General features: G+C 43.3%; 1 pseudogene; it reads left to right on the top strand.

The window, feature by feature from the left end:
- The window catches only part of LOC106610627 (ena/VASP-like protein), a 66,952-nt pseudogene that overhangs the window by 15,397 nt on the left and 31,793 nt on the right, over window positions 1–19,762 (top strand).

Here is a 19,762-nt window from a genome sequence, read left to right as displayed (position 1 = left end):
TCCAGTCATTTGTGGCCAGTTTAACTCCACTCTCATCCCAGGATTGTTGGATCAACAAAATATTTTGTTGAACATGTTTAGGTTGATAATATATCTTATAGATATAATCTATTTTCAGAAAGGATTTCAACCTTTTCAGTTTACACTTGGTTCAGCCAATGACATTAGGGCTGTAGGAGCTAGTCAGTCTGGCTGCTGGGTTGATCTCAACTGAGTTCTTTTTTTTTTTTTTTTACTAGGCAAGAAAAAATTCTTATTTACAATGACGGCCTAGGAACAGTGGGTTAACTGCCTTGTTCAGGGGCAGAACAACAGATTTTTACCTTGGCAGCTCGGGGATTTGATCTATCAACCTTTTGGTTACTGGCCCAACACTCTAACCACGAGGCTACCTGCCGCCGTTCTACCTCCCTCTGCTGGATATCAATGCTCTAAGGTGAAAACAGAGGCATAACTAGTATATCTGTATGGCTCAGGGTGAAATCTTTCAGCAGTGTGTGGGAAATTGGTAATACAAAACAAACCATAGAACCCTGCTAGACTATAAACTCAGTGACCTATGTCGTGTTCAGTAGGGCACATTGTAGCAAAATGTTTAAAAATGTTATTGCACGGAAAATTATTTAAAAGGCCTTATTGGACAAGTTCAAATAGTACAGTAAGGGAAAAAAGTATTTGATCCTCTGCTGATTTTGTATGTTTGCCCACTGACAAAGAAATGATCAGTCTATAATTTTAATGGTAGGTTTATTTGAACAGTGAGAGACAGAATAACAACAAAAAAATCCTGAAAAATGCATGTCAAAAATGTTATAAATTGATTTGCATTTTAATGAGTCAAATAAGTATTTGACCCCCTCTCAATCAGAAAGATTTCTGGCTCTCAGGTGTCTTTTATACAGGTAACGAGCTGAGATTAGGAGCACACACAATTGGTAACACACTACGCCGTGAAGGACTGAAATCCTGCAGCGCCCGCAAGTTCTCCCTGCTCAAGAAAGCACATATACATGCCCGTCTGAAGTTTGCCAATGAACATCTGAATGATTCAGAGGACAACTGGGTGAAAGTGTTGTGGTCAGATGAGACCAAAATGGAGCTCTTTGGCATCAACTCAACTCGCCGTGTTTGGAGGAGGAGGAATGCTGCCTATGACCCCAAGAATACCATCCCCACCGTCAAACATGGAGGTGGAAACATGGGGTGTTTTTCTGCTAAGGGGACAGGACAACTTCACCGCATCAAAGGTACGATGGACGGGGCCATGTACCGTCAAATCTTGGGTAAGAACCTCCTTCCCTCAGCCAGGGCATTGAAAATGGGTCGTGGATGGGTATTCCAGCATGACAATGACACAAAACACACGGCCAAGGCAACAAAGGAGTGGCTCAATAAGAAGCACATTAAGGTCCTGGAGTGGCCTAGCCAGTCTCCAGACCTTAATCCCATAGAAAATCTGTCGAGGGAGCTGAAGGTTCGAGTTGCCAAACGTCAGCCTCGAAACCTTAATGACTTGGAGAAGATCTGCAAAGAGGAGTGGGACAAAATCCCTCCTGAGATGTGTGCAAACCTGGTGGCCAACTACAAGAAACGTCTGACCTCTGTGATTGCCAACAAGGGTTTTGCCACCAAGTACTAAGTCATGTTTTGCAGAGGGGTCAAATACTTATTTCCCTCATTACAATGCAAATCATTTCATAACATTTTTGACATTCGTTTTTTCTGGATTTTTTTGTTGTTATTCTGTCTCTCACTGTTCAAATAAACCTACCATAAAAATTATAGACTGATCATTTCTTTGTCAGTGGGCAAACGTACAAAATCAGCAGGGGATCAAATACTGTTTTCCTCACTGTACATCCCCATTTCACTTAGTTTCAAAATGTTTTTCCCTACTGAACACAACCCAGGCTAGGGCCCAGGCTGCCAGATATGTTCAGTAGCCTGGACATTAGTCATCTAAGCATAAAGTATGAGGGCCGATTGCAGACAGTTGTGACAATACTGCATGCCTAATGCAACACTATCCAAACTAACCATTACAACTATTAACACTATCACGCCAGGAAAGACACTTGCACACATATATGTAAAGACCTGTAGTTAGAGGAGATGTATGGTTCTGTCTAGTTTATGACAACATAAATGTAGTGAGGTCTTTATATGAAGCCTGCCTGACTCTACCCATACTTAACAAATAGCACCTGTGCCTCTCCTGTTACAGGCTGCTACTTATACGCTGTTGGGAGGGGGAGTCCGGTGACGGCTCCATTCCGTCCCCTAGCCTTCCTATTGGTGCACAGCCTGGCTAAAATACCCATGGAGCCAAACTGTCTTAGACCGCCAAATCTCACATGGCACTCTCCTTTTTTGGGGAAACTTTGAGGTGACCGGAGTGGGCCACGTTGGAGGTGAGCTGAGCTATGGGGCTCCTCAAGCAAACCCAAGGTGCTTCTTCGGTCCAGGGAACGCAGTCGCAGGCATTCTCCTGCTTTATACATGCTACTGGGGTCCCATGTTGGATCACCGACTCGTGGCTAATGCTATTCCAGTAGTCTGGCCAGCTGCCTAACTAGAAGCCATAGTTAGTATGCATAATGCATACAGTAATAGCTTGCTAAAGAGAGAGGGTCTCACGATTATTCTTACTCCGGAGATGTCACCAGCCACTATCAGAAGGTGCACTTCTGCGAAGATCACCCTCAGTAAGTAGAGTAGGTGATAGAGGGAGGGGTGGAATCAGGGTGATCTATTGCATGATGGTGCTGCTGGGAATGTGAGGCTGATGGAATTGGCAACACCTCTCTGGGTGGCATTGTAGGGCTAAAATAGGGAGGTGAAGTTCTGGAAATCACTATGCAGATGTGTAAGCTGTTAATCATCACTAATCATGTAAAGCTTAAGTTGTATGCATTTCTGTTGACTGCCAATGAAAGTTTTCCATTTAATCACCACTGAAACACCATGGTGGCCCTAAGGGGCAAAGTAGCATTTATATTTGATCATGTTTTGGGGCTACAGCACCACAGGGTGCTTAGACGTGTCTCCTGAGGTTTGGAATACTGTTTTATTAGCATCATATTTCACTCAACTCACATTTAGGCAATTAGGTAAACACCATCTGAGTTAGTGTGAGAAAAAGCAGGCCTCGTTTTGTCCCTTGAGCGCTTCTGTCCTTAAATGTGCACAGGCCTGATCAAGCCCTAGCACTCCTCTGGGTCACTATCTCTCACCTCACCATGTCAGGCCTCTCTGTGCAACATTAGGCACTAGCTAAGCTCATTTGGCAAATACACAACCTTCCTGTTAACATCTGTAGATGTGTTGTATAGCGTTCATAATAACCCTTGATTGTGTTAATGGTGTTGGCTATTGTGTACTAATCTAAAAGCCTTTAATTGTGCAGTCGCTAGGCTGTGAGGCTGCAGTTGCCAAGTGATATTGACTAGAGTGGTCCACATTGTTGTATTTTAAATATCAGGCAACTCTTTACCAGCCTAATACCAACGTATCTTATGTTTAGTTACCTTGTTGTGTCTGGATCTGAAAGTAAGTGGCTAATAGTGATGTACCGATATTACATTTTTGTCCGATACCCAATATTTTCCTTGCCAAAAAACCCGATACCAATAACCGATATTTAAAATGTTAGGGGCCTTAAGCATTCTAGTACAGTTAAATAGTTAACACACACACAGACGCAGCGGTCTAAGGCACTGCATGAGGCGTCACCACAGTCCCTGGTGCGAATCCAGGCTGTATCACATCCGGCCGTGATTGGGAGTACCCATAGGGCGGCGCACAATTGGCCCAGCATTGTCCGGGTTTGGCCGTCATTGTAAATAAATAAGAATTTGTTCTTAACTGACTTGCCTAGTTAAATAAAGGTTACACACACACACACACACACACACACACACACACACAGACCAAAAAGTTATTTTGTTGGCATTTACGTATGTCCCCATTACCACTAAAACATAATCAAAACCTATTTCTTTCACTTACTTGCTGTGCTATTTCGTTGTTTATTTGTTCTGTTTCATTCTCAACCAGGATTTTTATGGAACGCCATTTGGGTCTTTGCGTGTCAAAAAAGATATGTCAAATAAGCTTGTTGACCAATCAGGACCTGACTATGACTACACGTCACATAATTTAACATGTTCATACATTTTTTACTTAGTTATTACATGATAACTCTGAGGAGGACATTGGGAAAAAATATATTGAGTAGACTGATACCCCATTTCATTGATCCCCAATCCTTAGGTAAAGCTGTACAGTGCAATATGAATGCCAATACACCCAATAGGCTGACTGGGGAGGTGATTCACAGTCCCGCGATAAGAGCTACAACACTAATATTTGCGTAAACTCTTCACAGTTGTGTTCTGTGGGTGTCACCGAGTAGACTGATACCCCATTTCATTGCTTCACATTCCAACCTTGTTTAACATTATCTAGTCTAAATATGGCATGATTCCACCAATTGTAACCTTCTGCATCACTTTGAAAGAGGTACTTTTATTTTGAAGGCAAACCGTAAATTCCACTATTGTGCCCAATCCTTATTCAAATAGCCCTTCTTACATCAGCTGATATCTCAAAGTGCTGTACAGAAACCCAGTCTAAAACCCCAAACAGCAAGCAATGCAGGTGTAGAAGCACGGTGTATAGGAAAAACTCCCTAGAAAGGCCAAAACCTAGGAAGAAACCTAGAGAGGAACCAGGCTATGAGAGGTGGCCAGTCCTCTTCTGGCTGTGCCGAGTGGAGATTATAACAGCACATGGCCTAGATGTTCAAATGTACATAAATGACCAGCATGGTCAAATAATAATAATCATAGTAGTTGTCGAGGGTGCAACAAGTCAGTAACACAAGAGTAAGTGTCAGTTGGCTTTTTCATAGCCGATCTTTGAGAGTATCTCTACCGCTCCTGCTGTCTCTAGAGAGTTGAAAACAGCAGGTCTGGGACAGGTAGCACGTCCGGTGAACAGGTCAGGGTTCCATAGCTGCGGGCAGAACAGTTGGAACAGGAGCAGCAGCACGGCCAGGTGAACTGGGGACAGCAAGGAGTCATCAAGCCAGGTAGTCCTGAGGCATGGTCCTAGGGCTCAGGTCCTCCGAGAGATAGAAAGAGAGAGAGTTTTAGAGAGAGCATATTTAAATTCACACAGGACACCGGAAAAGACAAGAGAAATACTCCAGATGTGACAGACTGACCCTAGCCCCCCGACACATAAACTACTGCAGCATAAATACTGGAGGCTGAGACAGGAGGGGTCAGGAGACACTGTGGCCCCATCCGATGAAACCCCCGGACAGGGCCAAACAGGTAGGATATAACCCCACCCACTTTGCCAAAGCACAGCCTCCACACCACTGGAGGGATATCTCCAACCACCAACATACCATCCCGGGACAAGGCCGAGTATAGCCCACAAAGATCTCCGCCACGGCACAGCCCAAGGGGGGGCACCAACACAGACAGGAAGACCACATCAGTGACTCAACCCACTCAAGTGACGCACCCCTCCCAGGGACGGCATGAAAGAACACCAGCAAGCCAGTGACTCAGCCCCCGTAATAGGGGTAGAGGCAGAGAATCCCAGTGGAAAGAGGGGAAACCGGCAAGGCAGAGACAGCAAGGGCGGGTCGTTGCTCCAGCCTTTCCGTTCACCGTTACACCCCTGGGCCAGACTACACTTAATCATAGGACCTACTGAAGAGATATGTCTTCAGTAAAGACTTAACCCCTGTGCGGCCTCGGGACGGACATCCAGCGAAAAATCATATCGCCATTTCAATTTTTTTTTCAAATTATATCGTTTTATAGATACACCTCTCCTGAATCGAACCACGTTGTCAGATTTCAAAAAGGCTTTACAGCAAAAGCAAAACATTAGATTATGTTAGAGGAGTATATCGTAAAAGTAGCCACATAGCCATTTTCAGACCAACCACATGCATCACAAATAACCAAAAAACAGCTAAATGCAGCACTAACCTTTGACAATCTTCATCAGATGACACACCTAGGACATCATGTTACACAATACATGCATTCTTTTGTTCGATAAAGTTCGTATTTATATATAAAAACAGCATTTTACATCGGTGCGTAACGTTGACTAACTATTTTCCCTCAAATGCATCCGATGAAACAGAGCTACAATTGACTAAATTACTATTCGAAAACATTTTTAAAATGTAATATTGTCATTCTAAGATTTATAGATGAATATCTCTTGAAAGCACCTGTAATGCCAGATTTAAAAATAACTTTACTGGGTAATCACATTCCATAAAAATGGAGCTCTATAGGAGAAAGCCCTGCCTCCAGCTGTTTGCTTAGAAATTCTAGGAACAATTAGTAGGCCCGCGTCTTGTGACCGTAGCGTACGTGTAGGTATGAACGGCAGGACCAAATCGGAAAGATAGGTCGGAGCAAGCCCATGTAATGCTTTGTAGGTTAGCAGTAAAACCTTGAAATCAGCCCTTGCCTTAACAGGAAGCCAGTGTAGGGAGGCTAGCACTGGAGTAATATGATCAAATTTTTTGGTTCTAGTCAGGATTCTAGCAGCCGTATTTAGCACTAACTGAAGTTTATTTAGTGCTTTATCCGGGTAGCCGGAAAGTAGAGCATTGCAGTAGTCCAACCTAGTAACAAAGGCATGGATTAATTTTTCTGTGTCATTTTTGGACAGAAAGTTTCTGATTTTTGCAATGTTACGTAGATTGAAAAAAGCTGTCCTTGAGACAGTCTTGATATGTTCTTCAAAAGAGACATCAGGGTCCAGAGTAACGCCGAGGTCCTTCACAGTTTTATTTGAGACGACTGTACAACCATCCAGATTAATTGTCAGATTCAACAGAAGATCTCTTTGTTTCTTGGGACCTAGAACAAGCATCTCTGTTTTGTCCGAGTTTAAGAGTAGAAAGTTTGCAGCCATCCACTTCCTTGTGACTGAGACACAGGCTTCTAGTGAGGGCAATTTTGGGGCTTCACCATGTTTCATTGAAATGTACAGCTGTGTGTCATCCGCATAGCAGTGAAATTTAACATTATATTTTCGAATGACATCCCCAAGAGGTAAAATTGTGGCTAGCTTCACAACACAACACAGTCTGGTCGAGCCTCACTAGCCAGATGAAGCTAGCTGGCTGCTTATAATGTTCGCTTTGAGCAACAGGGTTAAGTAGCTGGCTAGCTATTTATTTTCATGAACTGAAGTTCAATTTCATTAGGCAAACAACAAGTGGCTACCTAGCTAATTCTTACTCACAAGAATTCCTAAATCATTGCTAAAAATAGTGAAATTGACTGCAGTTTCTACTGGTCATTGTTTTCAGGCTAGTTGTATTGGTGCTAGCTAGGTACCAAGCTAAAGCTAGCTAGCTACCCCAGAAGTTGCGGTCAAACAAATAATGCTTTATTACCAACGCGGTATTGTAAACACATCGTTCGTGGCAGGTGTTTGCTTGTTTGCAGACTTTTTTGTACAGCTTTTACAATGCTACTGATAGTAAGTGGTGGTGCTTGGCTTGCATGTGCAAATTCAGAACACACAACATTCTATAATAGAACTGTGTTATTTGATATGTCAAACGTATTTAACGCGTCAAATAGTGTTATTTGACGTGTATCTTTTTTGACACGCAAAGACCCAAACGGCGTTCCATAGTATGCCGTGAAGCTAGTATTACTGCGTAACTCCGGTAGGGAAACATCTGAAAAATAGGGCACTTGGTAGTGTGTACCGGTGCTCGACCAGTGGCGAAAGCCAACATCACCCATGACAGAGAACGGTTGATTGTCAAGGGCAGTGAATTACATCATCTTGGCGTTAATGGATTTTGCCTTTGAGTTGTCTCGCTGAAATGTTCTTACTCTTTCAAATGACTGCTCGATTTGTTGAATGCTCGATCCATACAGCAGACATTGTGGACTAGGTTAGGAATGCTGTGTTGCACGTGTTGCGCAAAATGTTATATTATATAGGTATGTACGGCAGCTTTGACATCGGTTTTGCACATCGGCGTTAAACTAGACATCGGGCCGATACCGATGTTGACTTTTTTAGCTAATATCGTCCGATACCGATATGTTCACCAATATATCGTGCATCCCTTGTGGCTACAAAAGTATGTCTACCAAAAGATAGCATCAAATTTGTATTTATTTCACCTTTATTTAACCAGGTAGGCAAGTTGAGAACAAGTTCTCATTTACAATTGCGACCTAGCCAAGATAAAGCAAGCAGTTCGACACATACAACAACACAGAGTTACACATGGAGTAAAACAAACATACAGTCAATAATATATACTGCTCAAAAAAATAAAGGGAACACTTAAACAACACAATGTAACTCCAAGTCAATCACACTTCTGTGAAATCAAACTGTCCACTTAGGAAGCAACACTGATTGACAATAAATTTCACATGCTGTTGTGCAAATGGAATAGACAACAGGTGGAAATTATAGGCAATTAGCAAGACACCCCCAATAAAGGAGTAGTTCTGCAGGTGGTAACCACAGACCACTTCTCAGTTCCTATGCTTCCTGGCTGATGTTTTGGTCACTTTTGAATGCTGGCGGTGCTTTCACTCTAGTGGTAGCATGAGACGGAGTCTACAACCCACACAAGTGGCTCAGGTAGTGCAGCTCATCCAGAATGGCACATCAATGCAAGCTGTGGCAAAATGGTTTGCTGTGTCTGTCAGCATTAGTGTCCAGAGCATGGAGGCGCTACCAGGAGACAGGCCAGTACATCAGGAGACGTGGAGGAGGCCGTAGGAGGGCACAACCCAGCAGCAGGACCGCTACCTCTGCCTTTGTGCAAGGAGGAGCAGGAGGAGCACTGCCAGAGCCCTGCAAAATGACCTCCAGCAGGCCACAAATGTGCATGTGACTGCTCAAATGGTCAGAAACAGACTCCATGAGGGTGGTATGAGGGCCCGACGTCCACAGGTGGGGGTTGTGCTTACAGCCCAACACCGTGCAGGTCGTTTGGCATTTGCCAGAGAACACCAAGTTTGGCAAATTCGCCACTGGCACCCTGTGCTCTTCACAGATGAAAGCAGGTTCACACTGAGCACATGTGACAGACGTGACAGTCTGGAGACGCCGTGAAGAACGTTCTGCTGCCTGCAACATCCTCCAGCATGACCGGTTTGGCGGTGGGTCAGTCATGGTGTGGGGTGGCATTTCTTTGGGGGCCCGCACAGCCCTCCATGTGCTCGCCAGAGGTAGCCTGACTGCCATTAGGTACCGAGATGAGATCCTCAGACCCCTTGTGAGACCATATGCTGGTGAGGTTGGCCCTGGGTTCCTCCTAATGCAAGACAATGCTAGACCTCATGTGGCTGGAGTGTGTCAGCAGTTCCTGCAAGAGGAAGGCATTGATGCTATGGACTGGCCCGCCCGTTCCCCAGACCTGAATCCAATTGAGCACATCTGGGACATCATGTCTCGCACCATCCACCAACGCCACTTTGCGCCACAGACTGTCCAGGAGTTGGCGGATGCTTTAGTCCAGGTCTGGGAGGAGATCCCACAGGAGACCATCCGCCACCTCATCAGGAGCATGCCCAGGCGTTGTAGGGAGGTCATACAGGCACGTGGAGGCCACACACACTACTAAGTCTCATTTGACTTGTTTTAAGGACATTACATCAAAGTTGGATCAGCCTGTAGTGTGGTTTTCCACTTTAATTTTGAGTGTGACTCCAAATCCAGACCTCCATGGGTTGATAAATTGGATTTCCATTGATTATTTTTGTGTGATTTTGTTGTCAGCACATTCAACTATGTGAAGATAAAAGTATTTAATAAGATTATTTCATTCAGATCTAGGATGTGTTATTTTAGTGTTCCCTTAATTTTTTTGAGCAGTGTAGTCTATATACAAAGTGAGCAAATGAGGTGAGATAAGGGGGGTAAAGGCAAAAAAGGCCATGGTGGCGAAGTAAATATAATATAGCAAGTAAAACACTGGAATGGTAGATTTGCAGTGGAAGAAAGTGCAAAGTAGAAATAGAAATAATGTGGTGCAAAGGAGCAAAATAAATAAATACAGTAGGGGAAGAGGTAGTTGTTTGGGCTAAATTATAGATGGACTATGTACAGGTGCAATAATCTAAATCTAAATAGCATATTAGCTTTGCAGTGGTTTCCTTTGATCACAAATAGTATACAGTATATAGTTCAAATTCTTGGTTTCATGTATTCCAAACAAAACCGTGAAAAGATCAGGTTGGAGTAACTGGCTCAGACACCATCATAGATTACTGCCCTCAATGGCGATTATGATGAGTATTTTGGCTGTTTTATGACATAAGCTCTAGCTGGATATGTTCTAACATTAGGTACAAAGCATTACAGATAATTATCAGCTGCTAACAAGGGGAGTTCAGAGTAGTGTCAAGAAGAATGTGAACACAACATCCCAAGACATCACCTATCAGAGAGCTGCAGGCTGAGAGAACAAAGAAGAGCAGCACACACACAGACAGGGACACACACAACTAAACTCCTCATAGGCAGTGTAGTGATGAAACAATGTACAGTAGGGCATGATTTATATTTATGTGCTATTTTCTGAAAAAAGGTGGAAGAAATGTGACGCCTATGGTTGGCTCTGTTTGATGATGATAGAATATTAAAATATTTCCCCTTCATGAGATGATGACTGTGGGAGATGAAACATGAAAGACTGTTTGGGATTGGGAATTAATCTGGTTTTAGAAAGCGTTACAGTGCCTTATTAAAAAACAGCCATCAGCACAAATGAAGCCAACATCCTCGCCTTAGTTGCTCATTAAGAATGAGATTAATGTATTTTAAAGCCAACTGGAATACATCAGTAATGTCAAGCGAATTCTGAAAACAAACCAAGATTCCAAACCTACAAATGGTTGGATATGGTAGGGACTCGTCTCTGTTTCTGAGGTTGAAAAGACGTATTTTTGGTTGAAAATAAGTATTTTCAATATCTTGTGCTCACTGGGTAAGCAGTATCCATATAAAGATGTTCCATGTGTCCCTCATGCCGAACACACCCAGCAGAAATGACACCCAAGGGTGCTCAAAGTGTTGCAAAGGGTTTATTGTTCTGTATTCCTGATATGAAATACATGGTCTCCCGGATAGCCCTTTTTAATTGCTCGGTCTCAGAATAGGGTCTCATCCTCAGTTGGGGCAGTAGGGTATGACTCAGTAACCACTTAGTTCACACTATGCAGTACCCCAGTCAGTATACACTACCACAGTGACATCAAGGCACGTCGTAACGACTTCAAGCAAAGACGGCCTATTTTGGTTATCTGGTCACTAAAAAGATGTCTAAAAATGTCTGGTATACTTCACCATGATGTCATAATTACAATTTTGTTTTGCACTGGGCCATTGTCCATCTATGTCCGTCATTGTTGATCCTGGTGTTGAATATTTTTCGACAAAGACTGGTGAAGTTAGACGTTTTTCCCAATGGAAATTAAGAATATTACATTCAATCCAATAAATCAAATCAAATGTATTTATATAGCCCTTCTTACATCAGCTGATATGTCAAAGTGCTGTACAGAAACCCACCCTAAAACCCCAAACAGCAAGCAATGCAGGTGTAGAAGCACGGTGGCCAGGAAAAACTCCCTAGAAAGGCCAAAACCTAGGAAGAAACCTAGAGAGGAACCAGGCTATGAGGGGTGGCCAGTCCTCTTCTGGCTGTGCCAGGTGGAGATTATAACAGAACATGGCCAAGATGTTCAAATGTTCATACAATCATGTTCAATACAATCATGTTTGCCCTTGAATCTGGTTCAGGATTGGCGATTTAAGGAAGGTTGGGATTCATGCATTTGTTGTGTTGAATGCAGAATGCACTGTAGAAATTGTACCCAGATGTGTATGGGAAGGAGGGGAAGGCAGGTCAGGTCTATTCTGGTCCACGGTGCTGCTGGCCCTGTTTCGTTGAGGTTTCCTGTGGAAATGCCTGTGATTTACATCAATCATGCTATGGGGAAAAACACAGTCTGTCTCTTCAGGGCAGAGGCATAGCACCTCATGTGATGTGTGGTGTGTTTCACAACTGACTATTCCTACCCGCATAGCCTGGTCCCAGATCTGCTTGTACTGGATAGCCAACTCCTATGGTCATTGTCATGCCAATGAGCACATAGGAGTTGACAAGACAGCACAAACATATCTCGGACCAGGTTACCCTGCATCCACCCCACTCCAGACATCAACTCCTTGTACTTATTAAGACTGTCTCAGAAAGTCTCAGTATCATCATTTGGACAACTATGTCTGGGCAGGTTCTAAACCAGGCATATGTTTGTAAAATAATTCCTAATGTCAAAATAAGCTGACAGACAACAATAAACCACTTCCAATGTAAACAAGCAAGACATACTAATAATGTCTAGTGCTAATGTATTGAACACCATGGTAATGCTAATATCCTAATGTCAACAACTAAGACATGCCATGGCTAATCCTATGTCTTTCTCAGGAGAATTTAGAGGAGAGGAGTGCGTGAGGATACACAGTAGCAGCAAGAGGGAGGACGGGGGAGGGACACACTTCCCTTGTGAGATGACACATGCCATTTGACCCAGCATGCAATTTATGGAATTAACTGGCTGCCTGTCAAAGCCCTGTCTGCATTTGAGGCGGTTATTTTGGCTGTTAAGTCATATTGTCATTCTTTTTTTTTTTTTTACATTCAACTAGAAAAGGCAGAGCCATGAGCAATATTGTGGTTGTCACAACTTCTTGTTAAACTAAATTGACACATCTCACCATATCAGCACCTACAGTGCCTTGCGAAAGTATTCGGCCCCCTTGAACTTTTCGACCTTTTGCCACATTTCAGGCTTCAAACATAAAGATATAAAACTGTAATTTTTTGTGAAGAATCAACAACAAGTGGGACACAATCATGAAGTGGAACGAAATTTATTGAATATTTCTAACTTTTTTAACAAATAAAAAACTGAAAAATTGGGCGTGCCAAATTATTCAGCCCCCTTAAGTTAATACTTTGTAGCGCCACCTTTTGCTGAGATTACAGCTGTAAGTCGCTTGGGGTATGTCTCTATCAGTTTTGCACATCGAGAGACTGAAATTTTTGCCCATTCCTCCTTGCAAAACAGCTCGAGCTCAGTGAGGTTGGATGGAGAGCGTTTGTGAACAGCAGTTTTCAGTTCTTTCCACAGATTCTCGATTGGATTCAGGTCTGGACTTTGACTTGGCCATTCTAACACCTGGATATGTTTATTTGTGAACCATTCCATTGTAGATTTTGCTTTATGTTTTGGATCATTGTCTTGTTGGAAGACAAATCTCCGTCCCAGTCTCAGGTCTTTTGCAGACTCCATCAGGTTTTCTTCCAGAATGGTCCTGTATTTGGCTCCATCCATCTTCCCATCAATTTTAACCATCTTCCCTGCCCCTGCTGAAGAAAAGCAGGCCCAAACCATGATGCTGCCACCACCATGTTTGACAGTGGGGATGGTGTGTTCAGGGTGATTTACATTTACATTTAAGTCATTTAGCAGACGCTCTTATCCAGAGCGACTTACAAATTGGTGCATTCACCTTATAATATCCAGTGGAACAACCACTTTACAATAGTGCATCTAAATCTTTTAAGGGGGGGTTAGAAGGATTACTTGATGAGCTGTGTTGCTTTTACGCCAAACATAACGTTTTGCATTGTTGCCAAAAAGTTACATTTTGGTTTCATCTGACAAGAGCACCTTCTTCCACATGTTTGGAATGTCTCCCAGGTGGCTAGTGGCAAACTTTAAACGACACTTTTTATGGATATCTTTAAGAAATGGCTTTCTTCTTGCCACTCTTCCATAAAGGCCAGATTTGTGCAGTATACGACTGATTGTTGTCCTATGGACAGAGTCTCCCACCTCAGCTGTAGATCTCTGCAGTTCATCCAGAGTGATCATGGGCCTCTTGGCTGCATCTCTGATCAGTCTTCTCCTTGTATGAGCTGAAAGTTTAGAGGGACGGCCGGGTCTTCGTAGATTTGCAGTGGTCTGATACTCCTTCCATTTCAATATTATCGCTTGCACAGTGCTCCTTGGAATGTTTAAAGCTTGGGAAATCTTTTTGTATCCAAATCCGGCTTTAAACTTCTCCACAACAGTATCTCGGACCTGCCTGGTGTGTTCCTTGTTCTTCATGATGCTCTCTGCGCTTTAAACGGACCTCTGAGACTATCACAGAGCAGGTGCATTTATACGGAGACTTGATTACACACAGGTGGATTCTATTTATCATCATTAGTCATTTAGGTCAACATTGGATCATTCAGAGATCCTCACTGAACTTCTGGAGAGAGTTTGCTGCACTGAAAGTAAAGGGGCTGAATAATTTTGCACGGCCAATTTTTCAGGTTTTTTTTGTTAAAAAAGTTTGAAATATCCAATAAATTTCGTTCCACTTCATAATTGTGTCCCACTTGTTGTTGATTCTTCACAAAAAAATTACAGTTTTATATCTTTATGTTTGAAGCCTGAAATGTGGCAAAAGGTCGAAAAGTTCAAGGGGGCCGAATACTTTCGCAAGGCACTGTATATACTGTACAAATACAGTATAGTATGTGCTCAGTGTTGTAAAAAGACAGACCCACAGGCAAAATAGACACTGCTGCCGGAGTCTATTTGACACACACTCTAACACACACATTATGCTTTAGTTGTATATCGTTGTATTTAAATGTGTGTGATTGTTCTTGTCTATCAGTGTTTTGTTACTTGTCGTGTTTTATGTTTTTGTGTGGACCCCAGGAAGAATAGCTGCAGCTTCGGCAAAAGCTAATGGGGATCTGAATAAACCAATAAAGCACTGTTTAATAGGTAACAGCATATACAGTACTTGAGTAGTGTGATGAGGGGTGCATAAAACGTAACATTTGTTGTGACTATCGCTTGAGGCGAACCAGACCCTTACATCATTATGTATCTGTTGGTTATTGTTATACTGTATGTAACCTCAGGCCTACATTCAATATGCTAAATATATATCTGTATTACTGCAGGGGAGGGTGTGGCGTGTGAAGAAACGATTCACAAACACCAACGATACACAAGAATATATGTCCTTTCATACAGGTTGTCTTTTTCTAAAAGCTAAAAATCTGTTTCTGTTCCTTACCTCAGGCCCTGCTGTCCAACATAAAAATGGGCCCTCCTCAGAAGACCCCGATGCACACAGGAGGTAAGACCCCTCTGACCTTCATAAAAACACCAAATAGTGATGAGAAATAAAGCGTGGTGCACAATAGAACTCACAAAACAAAGACATTGATAAAGAAACTGGTTTGAAAACTTGCTTGTATACATCACTGAAAGTGTTCTTCATTTAATTTGTCTGAAGGTAGTTTGTTTAAGGGTACAAAACACATCAGGCCTACCACATATCCAGTGGCTCGTGTTGTGTTCTTAGTCCACTCTAGTAGTGGAAAGAGGTGCTAAACTCACATTAGGGTTGAATATTTTCTCTGTATTTTACAAATGTTCCATCCCGAGAATAAATAATTTTTCTCCTGCGTAACCCAGTATTTTTCGCTAAAACCAGAAGTGTCATTCAAAAGAAAATAAATGTCTGGATTTGATTAGAGCTTTGATCAGCATGAAAATTCAAACCTGATGCTACCTGAGCCTGATGAGCCATATATTAAATACATTTTATGAGCCGAGCTCGACATTAACAACATTTAATGAGCCCAAGCCCAAAAGGCCCAAATGATTGTGTCACTATCCAATACATAGACTATATAAACAAAAGTATGTGGACACCACTTCAAATTAGTGGATTCAGCTATTTCAGCCACACCCGTTGCTGACAGGTGTATAAAATCAAGCACACAGCCATGCAATCTCCATAGACAAACATTGGCAATAGAAAGTCCTTACTGAAGAGATGTGACTCAACTTGGAAGCTTCATGAAATGGGTTTCCATAGCTGAGCAGCCTCAATTATGCACAATTCCAATCGTCGGCTGGAGTGGTATAAAGCTCGCCACCATTGGACTCTGGAGGGATGAGTCACGCTTCACCATCTGGGCAGTCCGACTGACGAATCTGGGTTTGGCGGATGCCAGGAGAACGCTACCTGCTCGAATGCATAGTGCCAACTGTTTGGTGGAGGAGGAATAATGGTCAAGGGCTGTTTTTCATGGTTTGGGCTAGGCCCCTTAGTTCCACTGGCTGGAACTAAAACTACAGCATACAATGACATACTAGACGATTCTGTGCTTCAAACTTTCTGTGGAAAAACCATACCGAAATGGTTTGTCGAGATCTGTGTGGAAGAACTTGACTGGCATGCAGGTAGCGATCTCCTGGCATCCGCCAAACCCAGATTCGTCCATCGCACTGCCAGATGGTGAAGCGTGATTCATCAATCCAGAGAACGCATTTCCACTGCTCCAATGGTGGCGAACATTACACCACTCCAGCCGACACTTGGCATTGCGCGTGCTGATCTTAGGCTTGTGTGTGGCTGCTCGTCCATGGAAAAAAATTTCATGAAGCTCCCGACAAACAGTTATTGTGCTGACGCTGTGAGCTTGTGTGGCGTACCACTTCACGGCTTAGCCGTTGTTGCTCCTAGACATTTCCACAACACAATAATAGCACAGACCGTGGTAGCTCTAGCAGGGCAGAATTTTGCTGAACTGACTTGTTGAAAAGGTGGCATCCTATGACGGTACCATGTTGAAAGTCACTGAGCTCTTCAATAAGGCCATTTGAATGTTTGTCTATGGAGATTGCATGGCGGTGTGCTCAATTTTATACACCTGTCAGCAACGAGTGTGGCTGAAATAGCCAAATCCAGTAATATAAAAGGGTTGTCCACGTACTTTTGTGTGTATATATATATATATATATATATATATATATATATATATATAGTGTATCAATCTAGAACAGGATTATCTATTTTGGACCCAAATGTTATGAAACTCCGGTGATGGCCCTGCAGTACAGGCTGGCAGTGTGGTGCAAGGACAACAACCTCTCCCTCAATGTAAGCAAGACAAAGGAGCTGATCGTGGACTACAGGAAAAGGCGGGCCGAACAGGCCCCCCATTTAACATCGACAGGGCTGTAGTAGAGCAGGTCGAGAGTTTCAAGTTCCTTGGTGTCAACATCAACAATGAACTATCATGGTCCAAACACACCAAAACAGTCGTGAAGAGGGCACGACCAAACCTTTTCTCCCTCAGGGTTAAAATTTTTAAAACACATCATGACAAGAGAGACACCACAACACTGCATAAAGAGAGACCTAAGATGACAACATAGCATGGCAGCAACACATGAAAACACAGCATGGTTGCAACCCAACATGACAACAACATGGTAGCAACACAACGTGACAGAAGCACAACATGGTTGCAGCACAAAACATGGTACAAACATTATTGGGCACAGACAACAGCGAAAAGGGCAAGAAGGTGGATACAACAATCACATGAAGCAGCCACAACTGTCAGTAAGACTGTCCATGATTGAGTCTTTGAATTAAGAGATGGAGATAAAACGTTCCAGTTTGAGAGTTTTTTGCAGCTCGTTCCAGTCGCCAGCTGCAGCGAACTAAAAAGAGGAGCGACCCTGCTTTGGGGATCTTTAACAGAATGTGACTGGCAGAACGGGTGTTGTATGTGGAGGATGAGGGCTGCAGTAGGTATCTCAGATAGGGGGGAGTGAGGCCTAAGAGGGTTTTATAAATAAGCATCAACCAGTGGGGTCTTGTGACGGGTATACAGATATGACCTATTTACAGAGGAGTATTGAGTGCAGTGATGTGTCCTATACGGAGCATTGGTGGCAAATCTTTTATTTCTCTCCCCAATTTCGTGGTATCCAATTGGTTATTACAGTCTTGTCCCATCGCTGCAACTCCCGTACGGACTCGGGAGAGGCGAATGTCGAGAGCCGTGCGTCCCCCAAAACACAACCCAGCCAAGCCGCGCTGCCCGCATAACCCGGAAGCACCAATGTGTCGGAGGAAACACTGTGCACCTGGCGACAAGAGTCACTAGTACACGATGGGACAAGAACATCCCTGCCGGCCAAACCCTCCCCTAACCCGGACGATGCTGGGCCAATTGTGTGCTGTCCCATGGGTCTCCCGGTCGCGGCCGGCTGCGACAGAGCCTGGACTCGAACCAGAATCTCTAGTGGCACAGCTAGCACTGCGATGCAATGCCTTAGACCACTGTGCCACTTGGGAGGCCATTGGTGGCAAATCTGATGGTCGAATGGTAAAGAACATCTAGCCACTCGAGGGCACCCTTACCTGCCGATCTATAAATTACGTCTCCGTAATCTAGCATGGGTAGGATGGTCATCTGAATCAGAATTAGTTTGGCAGCTGTGGTGAAAGAGGAGCGATTACGATAGAGGAAACGCAAGTCTAGATGTAACCTTAGCCTGCAGCTTTGATATGTGCTGAGTACCGTCTAGCCATACTCCAAAGTACTTGTATGAGGTGACTACCTCAAGCGCTAAACCCTCAGAGGTAGTAATCACACCGGTGGGGAAAGGGGCATTCTTCTTACCAAACCATGTGACCTTTTGTTTTGGAGGTGTTCAGAACAAGGTTAAGGGCAGAGAAAGCTTGTTGGACACTAAGAAAGCTTTGTTGTAGAGCTTTTAACACAAAATCCGGGGAGGGGCCAGCTGAGTATAAGACTATCATCTGCATATGAATGAGAGAGCTTCCTACTGCTTGAGCTATGTTGTTGATGTAAATTGAGAAGAGCGTGGGGTACTCCCTTGGTGACAGGCAGTGGTTGAGAAGGCAGATGTTCTGACTTTATACACTGCACTCTTTGAGAGAGGTAGTTAGCAAACCAGGCCAAAGACCCCTCAGAGATACCAAAACTCCTTAGCCGGCCCACAAGAATGGAATGGTCTACCGTATCAAAAGCTTTGGCCAAGTCAATAAAAATAGCAGCCCAACATTTCTTAGTCAAGGGCAATGCTGACATCATTTACAACCTTTAAGGTTGCAGTGACACATCCATAACCTGAACCGAAACCAGATTACATACCCGAAAGCATACTATAGACATCAAGAAAGCCAGTCACTTAATTATTGACAAGTTTTTCCAACATTTTTGATAAAAAGGGCAAAATCGAAATTGGCCTTATAACAGTTAGGATCAGCTTGATCTCCCCTTTTAAATAAATGACACGCCGTGGCTGCATTCCAAGCAATGGGAACCTCCCCAGAGAGGAGAGACAGGCTTGGCGACGATAGGAGCAGCAACCTTAAAGAAGAAAGGGTCTGAACCAGATTGTTTTGGGGGGGGTCAAGTTTAACTTCTTTGGGCTAGGGGGCAGTATTTTGACGTCCAGATGAAAAACGTGCCCAAAGTAAACTGCCTGCTACTCAGGCCCAGCTAGGATATGCATATAATTGGTAGATTTGGATAGAAAACACTCTAAAGTTTCTTAAACTGTTAAAATTATGTCTGTGAGTATAACAGGACTTATTTGGCAGGCGAAACCCCGAGGACAAAACATCCAGGATTTTTGTTGTTGTTGAGGTGACAGTGTTTTCAATGAGTTTTCTATGTGTATCTAGATTTATAAGGCACTTGCTTGCAGGTCCTACCGCTTCCACTGGATGTCAACAATCTTTAGAAATTGGTTGATGTTTTTCTTTAGAGAAATTAAGAAGTACGGCAGTTCAGAACGAGGGTCCAGCCTAGTGC

This window comes from Salmo salar, chromosome ssa09 (genome assembly GCF_905237065.1).
Source record: "Salmo salar chromosome ssa09, Ssal_v3.1, whole genome shotgun sequence".
Classification (NCBI taxonomy): domain Eukaryota; kingdom Metazoa; phylum Chordata; class Actinopteri; order Salmoniformes; family Salmonidae; genus Salmo; species Salmo salar.
Note: the sequence above shows the minus strand (reverse complement) of the source record. Positions and strands in the feature narration are given on the sequence as shown.